Source organism: Erinaceus europaeus, chromosome 11, assembly GCF_950295315.1.
Source record: "Erinaceus europaeus chromosome 11, mEriEur2.1, whole genome shotgun sequence".
NCBI lineage: Eukaryota > Metazoa > Chordata > Mammalia > Eulipotyphla > Erinaceidae > Erinaceus > Erinaceus europaeus.
This window is the reverse complement of record NC_080172.1, coordinates 22,697,299-22,711,088: the sequence shown is the minus strand read 5'-3', so window position 1 is coordinate 22,711,088 and position 13,790 is coordinate 22,697,299.

The window sequence follows — 13,790 nt, the reverse complement described above, 5'->3', positions numbered from 1 at the left end:
AAGGACACTGCGTTGAATTCCACCTGATTTTACTTTAATCACCTACCATCATTGATCCTTCCATCTCTAGTCTAACTTATTTCCCTAACAGTCACATCAAGTTCAGATAAGTAATGCATGATTTTGCTATTATATATGAATGCATGCTTTTAGGGTAGCATTCCTAAATTTTGCACAAGACATAGTGACACTAAAAAATAATTATTTGCTTTATTTTTGTGAAATTCCAGTTAAACTGGAAATACTGTGCTTTTATTCGCTAAATCTGACAATCCTACATCATGTACCTTTTCTATAAATCTTAACAGTAAAGAAAGAGATAATGCAATCAAGACTTTGTGTATCAGAAGTCATTTGAACATGTGTTGCTTGCTTCAGAAATACAAAATGTGGTTTATTTGTAGTGACTAAGAATTTTATAATGCAAAAAAAAAAATCAAAGGGGTTGGGTGGTGGCACACCTGGTTGAGCATATATGTTAAAATTTGCAAGGACCAGTGGACTTCTGAAGATGGGGCTACAGAGTAGCAGCAGCTGCATTTCTCTCCTCTCCTCTCCTCAGTCAACTAGGAATATCAAAGGAGACCACCTGGGACCACAACAAGACAGGACTAGAACTACTTTGGGAACCTACCAAATCACCAAAGCATCCTGAGACCACAACTCGGTCCAGACCTCCAGCTCTACTCAGTTGAGAAACTTCTCTAAAGAACAAGGATTATCAAGGATCACCCAAGACTGCAACAAGATGAAACTGGGACTACTTTGGGAACCCACCAAGTCATTGGTGAGTGAAAACACATGTGGCTCAAGGATAGAGAGGAGCCTAAGGAGAGATTTCTGGGGCTAAAGACTATATCTACTCCTGAACAGCTGGTAACAGTCTGACAGTTTGCCAATTGAGGAGGCACCTCCAGTCTGTTTTACCAGCAAAAAGACTGCTGAGGGAGGAGAGGACCCCCCTTAAGACTCACCAAATGCGACTGTGAGTCTCCATTTACTACTGCCCTCAGAGACTGTAGCAGCAGGGGGGAGCCCCTATGCTAACATCAAGGGTCAGAGAACTGACAAGGAAACTCAGGAGAAGATCTACACCCCAATAATTGCCTCAGAACCTACAGATTATAAACAGGACTTGTTTAGAAACTCAGAGGGCCCAGCAGTGCTGCCTGGCTTGGCAGAGAAGCTGTATTGAGCCCAGAGCTTTGGATCCTTGGGGTGTGGGAGTCTCTTTGCATAACCACTGTGCTATCTTTCCCCCACCCTGCTTTATCTCTTGGTTAGGAGTAAGTGATTAAGCTAAAAAAAACTTTATAGGTAAAAAGCCCTCAGGCTACCATAGCCTTCAGAGAAGAAAAAGAACAAAAGAGGCTTTAACAGCCACTGTGCTTCACTGTAAGGATTGAGATAACATTGAAACAACTGTTATTTCCACAACTGTGAACTCTTTAAGTACCTTACTTAGACACAAGTCAATCAGTAGACTGAAAAGTACTGAGAGAAGGACCTCATAACACACTGTAATAATTAAACAAAGGAGAAACATTGTAGGAATGAACCAGAACAAAAGTCCAGCTAAAAGCCCCCCCCCCCACAGGCACACACACACACAGGTAGAAAAACAGGAAAATGAGATCAACATCCAAACACTAGCTAAGGAATTAGTCACAGGAGTGAGGAAAGAGTTTGAAAGAATTGTAATCAGTAATGCAGAAACAACAAATGAGTCTCTGAAAGAAAGAACTATCTCAAGGTAATTAGAGAGCTGAAAGCTGAAATAGCTGAGCTAAGAGCACAACTAACTGAACAAGTTAATACAGTAACAGAACAGGTTAACAAAATAGCTGAGCTACAGAAAACAACAGAGGGGAGAGAGAATAGAATAAATGAAACAGAAGGAGCCAGGCAGTAGCACAGTGGTTTAGTGCACGTGGCGCAAAACACAAGGACTGGTGTAAGGATTCCATTCAAGCCCTTGACTCCCCACCTGCAGGGGAGTTGCTTCACAAGTGGTGAAGCAGGTCTGCAGGTGTCTATCTTTCTACCCCCCTCCCTGTCTTCCCCTCCTCTCTCCATTTCTCTCTATCCTATCCAACAACAAAGACAGGCAACAATAATAACCACAACAAAAAAACAATAAGGGCAACAAAAAGGGAATAAATAAATAAATATTAGAAAAAAAAGAATAAATGAGATAGAAAACAGGATTAGCAAGATTGGGGGCCGGTGGAAGCACAACGGGTTAAGTGCACATAGTGCAAAGTGCAAGGACCAGCACAAGGATCCCGGTTCAAGCCTCTGGCTCCTCATTTGCAGGGGGTTTGCTTCACAAGTGGTGAAACAGGTTGGCAGGTATCTATCTTTCTCTCCTTTCTCTGTCTTCCCCTCCTCTCTAGATTTCTCTGTCTTATCCAAAAACAACGACACCAATAACAACAATAAAAATGACAACAACAACAACAAGGGCGACAACAAGGGCAATAAAATGGAAAAGTGGCCTCCAGGAGCAGTGAATTTGTAGTGCAGGGACCGAACCCCAGCTATAACCCTGGAGGTAAAAAAAAAAAATCCAAACCAAAAACAAAACAAAGCAAAAAAAAAAAAAGAATTAGCAAGATTGAGGATAAATTAGAGAAAACTAAGAAAGGAGTAAGAGATCTCAGAAAGAGATTAAGAGATACTGCAAACAGCAACAGAGACATATGGGATGACTTCAAAATAAATAATATACATATTTTAGTCCTACCAAAGGAAGGAAGAGAGGGAGGGGAAGAAAGCATTCTTCAGGACACAGTAGATGAGAACTTCCCTAGTCTAGACAACATAAAAGACATAAAGGTTTAAGAATCCCAGAAAGTCCCAAACAGAATTAATCCAGACTTAAAGACACCAAGACATATCATATTTATAATGAAAAGAAATAAGGATAAAGAAAGGATCCTGAAGGCTGCAAGAGAAAAATGAAGAATCATTTACAGAGGAAAACCTGTAAGATTAGCAGCAGATTTCTCCACACAAACATTAGGACAGAAAATAATGGCAAGATATCTACTGAGCACTCAGTGAGAAAGGCTTTCAACCAAGACTACTGTATCCTACTAGACTGTCATTCAGACTAGATGGAGACATAAAAACCTCAGGCAAGCCACAGTCGAAGATGTCAACTATCACCAAGCCCACCCTAAAAGAGGTTCTGAAAGTTCTCCTATAAACACCCAGACCACCATAAACATGCCATATATAAGAACACTCTAAAAATCTACAACTCTAGTTTTTAAATATATTTATAAAAAAGGAATACTGACAAAACCATAGGATAAGAAGGGTACAACTCCACACAATTCCCACCATCAGAACTCCATATCCCATCCCCTCCCCTGACAGCTTTCCTATTCTTTAACCCTCTGGGAGTATGGACACAAGGTCATTGTGGGGTGCAGAAGGTGGAAGGTCTGGCTTCTGTAATTGCTTCCCCACTGAACATGGGCGTTGACAGGTCGATCCATACTCCTCGCCTGTCTTTCTCTCCCTAGTGGGGCGGGGTTCTGGGGAATTGGAGCTCCAGGACACATTGTTGGGGTTGTCTGTCCAGGGAAGTCTGGTTGGCATCATGGTAGCATCTGGAACCTGGTGGCTGAAAAGAAAGTTAACATATAAAGCCAAACAAATTGTTGACTAATCATGAACCTAGCCATCATCATCAAAACAGCATGGTACTGGAACAAAAATAGGCACACAGACCAGTGGAACAGAATTGAAAGCCCAGAAATAAATCTCCACACCTATGGATATCTAATCTTTGATAAGGGGGCCAAAAGCATTAAATGGAAGAAGGAGGCTCTCTTCAATAAATGGTGCTGGGAAAACTAGGTTGTAACATGCAGAAGAATGAAATTGAACCACTTTATCTCAACAGAAACAAAAATCAACTCCAAGTGGATCAAAGACCTGGATGTTAGGCCAAAAACAATCAAATACTTAGAGGAAAACATTGGTAAAACACTTTCCCATCTACACCTCAAGGACATCTTTGATGAAATAAAACCAATTGCAAGAAAGACTAAAGAAGAAACAAACCAATGGGACTACATCAAATTGGAAAGCTTCTGCACATCCAAAGAAACTATTAAACAAACAAAGAGACCCCTCAAAGAATGGAAGAAGATCTTTACATGCCATATATCAGACAAGAAACTAATCACTGAAATATATAAAGAGCTCAGCAAACTTAGCACCAAAAAAGCAAATGACCCCATCCAAAAATGGGCAGAGGATATGTACAAAACATTCACCTCAGAGGAGATCCAAAAGGCTAACAAACATATGAAAAACTGCTCTAGGTCACTGATTGTCAGAGAAATGCAAATTAAGATACCACCTCACTCCTGTAAGAATGGCATACATCAAAATACAACAAATGCTGGAGAGGCTGTGGGGACAGAGGAACATTTTTGCATTGCTGATGGGAATGTAAATTGGTCCAGCCTCTGTGGAGAGCAGTCTGGAAAACTCTCACAAGGCTAGACATGGACCTTCCATATGATCCAGTAATTCCTCTCCTGGGATTATACCCCAAGGACTCCATAACACCCAGCCAAAAAGGTGTGTGTACTCCTATGTTCATAGCAGCACAAGTCACAATAGCTAAAACCTGGAAGCAACCCAGGTGCCCAACAACAGATGAGTGGCTGAGAAAGCTGTGGTATATATACACAATGGAATACTATACAGCTATCAAGAACAATGAACCCACCTTCTCTGACCCATCTTGGACAGAGCTAGAAGGAATTATGTTAAGTGAGCTAAGTCAGAAAGATAAAGATGAGTATGGGATGATCCCACTCATCAACAGAAGTTGAGAAAGAAGATCTGAAAGGGAAATTAAAAGCAGAATCTGACTAAATTGAAAGTAGGGCACCAAAGTAAAAACCCTGTGGTGAGGGGTAGACATGCAGCTTCCTGGGATGGTAGGGGGTAGGTGGTTGGGATGGGACACAGTCTTTTGGTGGTGGGAATGGTGTTTATGTACACTCCTAGTAAAGTGTAGTCATATAAATCACTAGATAATTAATATGAGAGGGGGAAAATTAATTGTATGACTTAAGTTTTTAAAACACAGACTGAGTCTTTTTAATATGTAGGCTGTGTATTTGATATGTGGACTCTCTCAAAAGCCTAGACCAAGTAGATCAGAAGCAACCAATAGCACAGCTACATACAAGATACTGGGTACTATACAGAAAACCCTAACAAAAGGACTTTTCAAAGTTAACCCAATTACCAAATAATGTGACGATAACAATGACTATCCATTGTCTTTTTGAACCCTAAGATAGCAGGAACCTCACATTTCCACTATAGAGCCTATGTTTCCCCCAGTCGTGGAACCTTAGGATAGGGCCCACTTTCCCGCATGCCTCTCCAAATCCATATCAAATAATATTGCATCTGCGGATCGCAACCTAATCAACGTAACAATTGCCACTTCAACATGCTTCACTTCAGACTGTGTCCAGAGACTTCACGTGTGGAATGACAGCCCTTCAACTTCATTACTCCGGTGAGACCTTTCCTTTCATAGTATTCTCTAATTCCATCCCAGGTGGATCACTTTCTAACAAAGTCCCAAAACCTAGATATGGAACAGGTTCTGTGAGAGAGAGCATATGTTCACGCGTATCCGTAAACTACTGCAAAATATATACCTGAAAGCAGAAGTACACTAGAGTTTGCAGCGAGTACCCCCCTAACACTTCCTCTCCACTATTCCAAGCTTTGGGTCCATGATTGCTCAACAATTTGTTTGGTTTGTATGTTAACTCTCTTTTTAGCCACCAGGTTCCAGATGTCATCAGGATGCCGGCCAGGCTTCCCTGGACTGAAGACCCCACCAATGTGTCCTGGAGCTCAGCTTCCCCAGAGACCCACCCTACTAGGGAAAGAGAGAGGCAGACTGGGAGTATGGACTAAAAAAAAATCATGAACCTAAAGGCTGTAGCAGTGCAGATGAAGAGTTGGGGGTGGGTCTCTATTTTTGTAGATAGCTAGTAGACATATTTTAGTTATATTTCACAGGGCATGTGAATATACTAGTTTTATTTTTCCTTGAGCCTGAAAAATTTTTTGCAGGGACCTGGGTTCAAACCCTCAGTTCTCACATGTAGGAGGAAAACTTCACAGCGTTAGGTGTATGTTTCTCTTGCTCTCTATATCCCCCTTCTTCTTGATTTCTGGATGTCTCTATCAAATAAATAATCATAATAAAAATTAAAAAATCATTTAATTTTGATTTTTTTAAAATATTTTTTTTATTTTTTATTTAAGAAAGGATTAATTAACAAAACCATAGGGTAGGAGGAGTACAATTCCATACAATTCCCACCACCCAATCTCCATTTCCCATCCCCTCCCCTGATAGCTTTCCCATTCTCTAGCCCTCTGGGAGCATGGACCCAGGGTCATTGTGGGTTGCAGAAGGTAGAAGGTCTGGCTTCTGTAATTGCTTCCCCTCTGAACATGGGCATTGACTGGTCAGTCCATACTCCCAGTCTGCCTCTCTCTTTCCCTAGTAGGGTGGGTCTCTGGGGAAGTGGAGCTCCAGGACACATTGGTGGGGTCTTTAGTCTAGGGAAGCCTGGCCGGCATCCTGATGACATCTGGAACCTGGTGACTGAAAAGAGAGTTAACATACGAAGCCAAACTAATTGTTGAGCAATCATGGACCCAAAGCTTGGAATAGTGGAGAGGAAATGTTAGGGGGGTACTCACTGCAAACTCTAGTGCACTTCTGCTTTCAGGCATATATTTTGCAGTAGTTTACAGATACGTGTGAACATATGCTCTGTCTCACAGAAACTGGTGTTTATCTAGGTTTTAGGACATTGTTAGAAAGTGAACCACCTGAGATGAAATTAGAGTATACTATGAAAGGAAAGGTCTCACTGGAGTAATTAAGTTGAAGGGTTGTCATTCCACACATGAAGTCTCTGGACACAGTCTGAAGTGAAGCATGTTGAGGTGGCAATCGTGTTGGTTAGGTTATGATCGGCAGATGCAATATTATTTGATATGGATTGGGAGAGGCATACGGGAAAGTGGGCCCTATCCAAGTGTTCCAGGACTGGGGGAAGTAGGGGCTCTATACTGGAGATGTGAGGTTCCTGCTGTCTTAGGGTTCAAAAAGACAAATTGATAGTTAATGTTATCATCACATTGTTTGGTAACTGGGTTAACTTTGAAAAGTCCTTTTGTTAGGGTTTGCTGTACAGTACCCAGTATCTTGTATATAGCTGTGCTATTGGATGCTTCTAATCTACTTGGTCTAGGCTTTTGAGAGAGTCTGCATATCAATTACACAGCCTATATATTGAAAAGATTCAGTTTGTGTTTTGAAAAACTTTGAGATATACAATTAATTTCCCCCCTCTCGTATTAATTAACTAGTGATTTATATGACTACATTTTACAAGGAGTGTACATAAACACCATTCCCACCACCAAAAGACTATGACCCATCCCTCCCACCCACTCCCACCCCCCACTGTCCTAGGAAGCTGCATGTCTACTCCTCACCACAGGGTTTTTACTTTGGTGCTCTACTTACAATTTGGTCAGGTCCTGCTTTTAGTTTCCCTTTCAGATCTTCTTTCTCAACTTCTGTTGATGAGTGGGATCATCCCATACTCATCTTTATCTTTCTGACTTAGCTCACTTAACATAATTCCTTCTAGCTCTGTCCAAGATGGGTCAGAGAAGGTGGGTTCATTGTTCTTGATAGCTGTATAGTATTCCATTGTGTATATATACCACAGCTTTCTCAGCCACTCATCTGTTGTTGGGCACGTGGGTTGCTTCCAGGTTTTAGCTATTATGAATTGTGCTGCTATGAACATAGGAGTACACACCTCTTTTTGGTTGGGTGTTATGGAGTCCTTGGGGTATAACCCCAGGAGAGGAATTACTGGATCATATGGAAGGTCCATGTCTAGCCTTGTGAGAGTTTTCCAGACTGCTCTCCACAGAGGCTGGACCAATTTACATTCCCACCAGCAATGTAAAAGGGTTCCTCTGTCCCCACAACCTCTCCAGCATTTGTTGCTGCTGTCCTTTTTGATGTATGCCATTTTTACAGGAGTGAGGTGGTATCTTATTGTTGTCTTAATTTGCATTTCTCTGACACTCAGTGACCTAGAGCAGTTTTTCATATGTTTGTTAGCCTTTTGGATCTCCTCTGAGGTGAATGTTTTGTTCATATCCTCTGCCCATTTTTGGATGGAGTCATTTGCTTTTTTGGTGCTAAGTTTGCTGAGCTCTTTATATATTTCAGTGATTAGTTTCTTGTCTGATAAATGGCATGTAAAGATCTTCTCCCATTCTGAGAGGGATCTTTTTGTTTAATAGTTTCTTTGGATGTGCAGAAGCTTTTAAATTTGATGTAGTCCCCAGGTTTGTTTCTGCTTAGGCTTCCTTGCAATTGGGTTTGATTCATCAAAGATGTCCTTGAGGTGTAGATGGGAAAGTGTTTTACCAATGTTTTCCTCTAAGTATTTGATTGTTTCTGGTCTGACATCTAGGTCTTTGATCTATTTGGAGTTGATTTTTGTTTCTGGTGAGATAAAGTCGTTCAATTTCATTCTTCTGCATGTTACAACCCAGTTTTCCCAGCACCATTTATTAAAGAGAGCCTCCTTTTTCCATTTAATACTTTGGGCCCCCTTATCAAAGATTAGATGTCCATAGGTGTGGGATTTATTTCTGGGCTTTCAATTCTGTTCCACTGGTCTGTGTACCTATTTTTGTTCCAGTGCCATGCTGTTTTGATGATGATGCCTTTATAATATAGTTTAACATCTGGGAGTGTGATGCCTCCATTTCTGTTTCTTTTCCTTAAGATGGTCTTGGCAACTCTAGGTGTTTTCACCTAGAAGAGTTGGGGGTGGGTCTCTATTTTTGTAGATAGCTAGTACACATATTTTAGTTATATTTAGTTATATTTCACAGGGCCTGTGGATATACTAGTTTTTTTTTTCCTTTAGCCTTAAAAATTTTTTGCAGGGACCTGGGTTCAAGCCCTCAATTCCCACATGTAGGAGGAAAACTTCACAGCTTCAGGTGTCTGTTTCTCTTGCTCTCTATATCCCCCTTCTTTTTGATTTCTGGATGTATCTATCAAATAAATAAACATAATAAAAATTAAAAATTCATTTAATTTTGATTTTTTAAAAATATTTTATTTATTTGTGTGGAGACAGAAATCAAGAAGGGAGTGGGAAGACTGAAAGGGAGAGAGTTGAAGAGCTGCTTCAACATTTGTGTATCTTCCTCCTTGCAGGTGGGGCCAAATACTTGAACCTGGGTCCTTATGCATTATAGCATGTGCACTCAACCAGAGGAGCCATCAGCTGGCTCCCTGAATTACAGTCCTAGCAATAACAAGAGAGTGTTGATGGAACTAATGACTTATTGACTCACTCTGACTGAGTGCCTCAAGGAGCTTCATTTAATCACCATTGAACATGATTTTAACTAAAGAAGGTCAATGATTAATTTAGAGTCTGAAACTCTTTGTTTTCTCTACAGATTTTTGAAGAGAAGTAAAATGACATAGTTTCAGTTCTAGAAAATGCTGTGTCTGAGAATATATTGACAGGCTACTCATAATTTTTTATAGTAGATTTGCTTTTATAGTTAGCTGAGAATACAAAAACTTATGGCATCATATGTAAAGTATAAAAAAGAAAAACACTCTGATAATGACTTACAATGTACAATGTGGAACTTAGAATATGCCATGATAAAATTTATATTAGTTAGTGTCAAGATACAGACATCACTGTCATTGTTTGCAGAACTGCTAATGACAAAGGGGTCAGGATCAGAAAAGCAGCAGATTTTGTTGCTCACTTAGCAACTCTGGTTCTATCAGAGTTAACCCTAATGTGAGGCAAAGCCACGATGCTAATTCCCAAACATAGCTCTTTTATAGCTGTCTGAGTTTGTTTTATTTCTCCTTTATTCTTGGGTTAGTGGCTTTAAAATGGAAATGCTGGATTCATTTCAATTATTAAGCTGATATAAGCATTGTAATTCTCGCTCTTGAATTCTTAAATGTGTTGATTGTACTCCGGGAATTTTATGGTTATTTTTAAAATACTGAAAGTGCTTTGCTCCATTTTCCCGATGTAATTGCTTGTACCATTTCATTCCTAACTCTATTATATTTGAACTTTTGTAGAGGAATCAAAGAAACACAAAAGCATGCTAAAAGATAATTTTCCATTACTTCTTTTCAAAATACAAATAAAACTGAAGAGAAAGAAACTTGTTTTAATGTGGAATTTATTTTGACTCAGGCAGTTTTTTTTTTTTTTTAAAAGAAATCTCTAGTGACCAAAACAAATGGTGGTGAGTTGGTGACACAATAATAACTGGCAGTCTCTGGTGTCCAAAACCATTTGCTTGAATTATTTATGTCAAAAAACTGACAGGAATTTCAGAAGAGAAAATAAGGCAAGTCCAAAGGGTGTCATTTACATGATGCAATCACACATCTGATTGACTGCAGGTCTCATCTGCCAGGGCTGATGCCTTAAAAGCCCAGGGGAGGAGTTTATTTCAAGATAGGCTAACACCCATCAGGGTTTGATTAGTCCTTCATCAGCTTGATTTCCTTCATTGTCAAAAGCAGTTAGACAAAGAAGAAGTATTTACCAAATACTGTTTTAATACAACTCTATGGCAGTTACTGTCAGAATTCGTCTTCCTTATGCTTTGAAATATTTTGCAGCCCCTGAAAATGTAGTTAAGTAGCCTAAAACTGTTTTTACTAATTATTATTAACCAAATGAATAATGCTTTGTTGTTTTATGCTACCTGAAACATGGCTATTAAAGTTTGGCAATGTCCAAGGTTTTTTTTTTTTCATCTATGTTTCTGGACTCAGCTGGTCTTTTCCTACCCATCATTAACTCAGTTTTCTCCTCTGAAAGGCTAGTGAAGATGGTGACGTGCACTGGTCTTTTGAATTGTAATAGTAAGCAAGCTAAATTAAACTGCTTCAGTTCCATTTACAAAGGCTTCATTACATACAGATGAGTTGCTGTTAGACTTTATGTGGACGTTGTGAAAAACTGAGTTTATGTTCCTTACAATTTCTTTTGTAGGAGGTTGGGTGTTGCACCTCATTGAGCACATACATTGTCATGTACAAGGACCCCAGGTTGAGCCCTCACTTCCATACTTGCATGGGGGATGCTTTGTGAGGGGTGAAGCAGGTCTGCAGGTGTCTTTCTCTCTTCCCTCTCTCCCTCTCCTTTCTCAATTTCTTTCTTCTTGATCAAATAAAACAGGAGAAAAAACAAAAGAAAAAATAGTTGCCAGGAGTGGTAGATTCGTAGTGCCAACAAACACCAAGCTCCAGAAACAACCTTGGTGGCAAAAATGACAATAATAATATAAATTATAAAAAATAATTTATTAATTGCAAGAAAAGTGTTTTTTTTAAAAATATATATTTATTTTATGTGAAATGGAGAGAAAGAGAGAGGCGAGAGGGAGCAGAGCACCCTTCTGTTCTGCTATACATAGTGGTAGGCATCAAACAGATCTAACACATTTAAGCTCTTAAGTTCCTCACTGTGTTCCTCTCATCTCAATATTGTATTAAACATTTTATTTATTTATTTATTATGTTTTATTATTTATACATTTAAAAATTTTATTTATAAAATGGAAATATTGACAAGACTATAGGATAAGAAGGGTACATTTCCACACAATGCCCATCCCCAGAACTCCATATCCAATCCCCTCCCTTGATAGCTTCCTTATTCTTTTTTTAATATTTATTTATTACCTTTTGTTGCCCTTGTTGTTTTATTGTTGTAATTATTATTGTTGTTGTTATTGATGCTGTTGTTGTTGGATAGGACAGAGAGAAATGGAGAGAGGAGGGGAAGACAGAAAGGGGGAGAGAAAGATAGACACCCACAGACCTGCTTCACTGCCTGTGAAGTGACTCCCCTGCAGGTGGGGAGCTGGGGGCTCAAAGCGGGATTCTTACTCTGGTACTTGCGCTTTGTGCCACCTGTGCTTAACCCGCTGCGCTACCACCCAACTCCCAACCAGAAGACCCAGGATCATTGTGGGGTGCAGAAGGTGGAAGTTCTGGTTTCTGTCATTGTCGCTGCACTGAACATGGGTGTTGGCAGGTTGATCCATACTCCCAGCATGTCTCTGTCTTTCCCTAGTGGGGCAGGGATCTGGGGAGGCAGGGTTCCAGGACACATGGTGGGGTCCTCAGCCCAGGGAAGTCTGGTTGGCAACACGGTATCATCTGGAACCTGGTGGCTGAAAAGGAGTTAAGATATAAAGCACAACAAGTGGACTAATCATGAACCTAAAAGCAAGAATATTTCAGATGAAGATTTGGGATCTCTGTTTTGGAAAAAGCTAGCAGGTCTATTTTAGTTATATTCCAAAGGGCCTATGACTTTGCTAGTTTTTGCTGCACCTGACATATAAATGCAGGTGAAAGGGGAGTCAGGCTAAGTGCACATGGTGCAAAGTGCAAGGACCAGCATAAGGATCCCAGTTCCAGCACTGGCTCCTCACCTGCAGGGGAGTCACTTCACAGGCGGTGAAGCAGGTCTGCAGGTGTCTATCTTTCTCCCCCCCTCTCTGTTTTCCCCTCCTCTCTCCATTTCTCTCTGTCCTATCCGACAACAACTTTATCAATAACAACAACAATAACTATAACAACAATAGAAAACAAGGGCAACAGAAGGGAAAATAAATAAATATAAATGCAGGTGGAAGATGTGTCCTGAAATTAGTGCAGCCTGGAATGCTCCTAGCCCTGACCATAGAATGCGGGCTCAGACTTACAAGGATGCAGAGGTTACATAGGCTTTTGTGCTCTCTGAATATGGGACCTAGATAAAATCGATGGGGTTTACAGTTAATAATATTTATATACCTTCCCCATATTTGGGAGCTACTCTCTTCCCTGATCCAGTTTTCTAGTCCTTTTTCCAACTATGACACCATCTCCCCAGACAATAACCTGAACCAACCTGCATTTTTGCCTGCGCCTACAACAAAATTTGGTGATTGAGAGATTAATAATACTCCAATTTTTATTATTTTATTTTATTTTATTTACACCAGGGTTATTGTTGGGGTTCAGAATCCATTGCTCCCAGCAGTCAATTTTTCTTTTTTTTTTTTTCTTTCTATTTTTATTTGACAGGACAGAAATAAATTGAGGGGATGGGGATATAGAGAGGGGGAGAGAAAGATAAACACCTGAAGACCTGCTTTACTGCTCATGGTGCATTCCCCCTGCAGGTGGGAAGTGGGGGCTTGAACCCATGTCTGTGCACATGGTGATATGTAACTAATTTAGCTTTGTATTCTACATTTTAACATATCTTCAGTATTTTGCTCATGAAGACGTAATGGAATAAATTGTTCAAAACATCATAGATATTGTTCACATTAAATTCTTAATATTACTTCAATATCAACTTATGCAAATAAAGATTATTTCCTCTGACTTCTACCAGTAGGACAATACTGATAAAACTTGCGAGTGAAATAAGTCAGACAAAAAAGAAGAGAGACAAACACTATAGGTTGTCACTCCTATGTAGACTCTCCAAATGTCAAACTCATAGTAACAGGGAGTGGTATGATTTTTGCAATGATCCTGAGTAAGGGAAATGGAGAGATGCCAGTTGAAGTACAAAATTTCAGTTATAGGTTCTGTGACTCTAATGTACAAGAGGTGA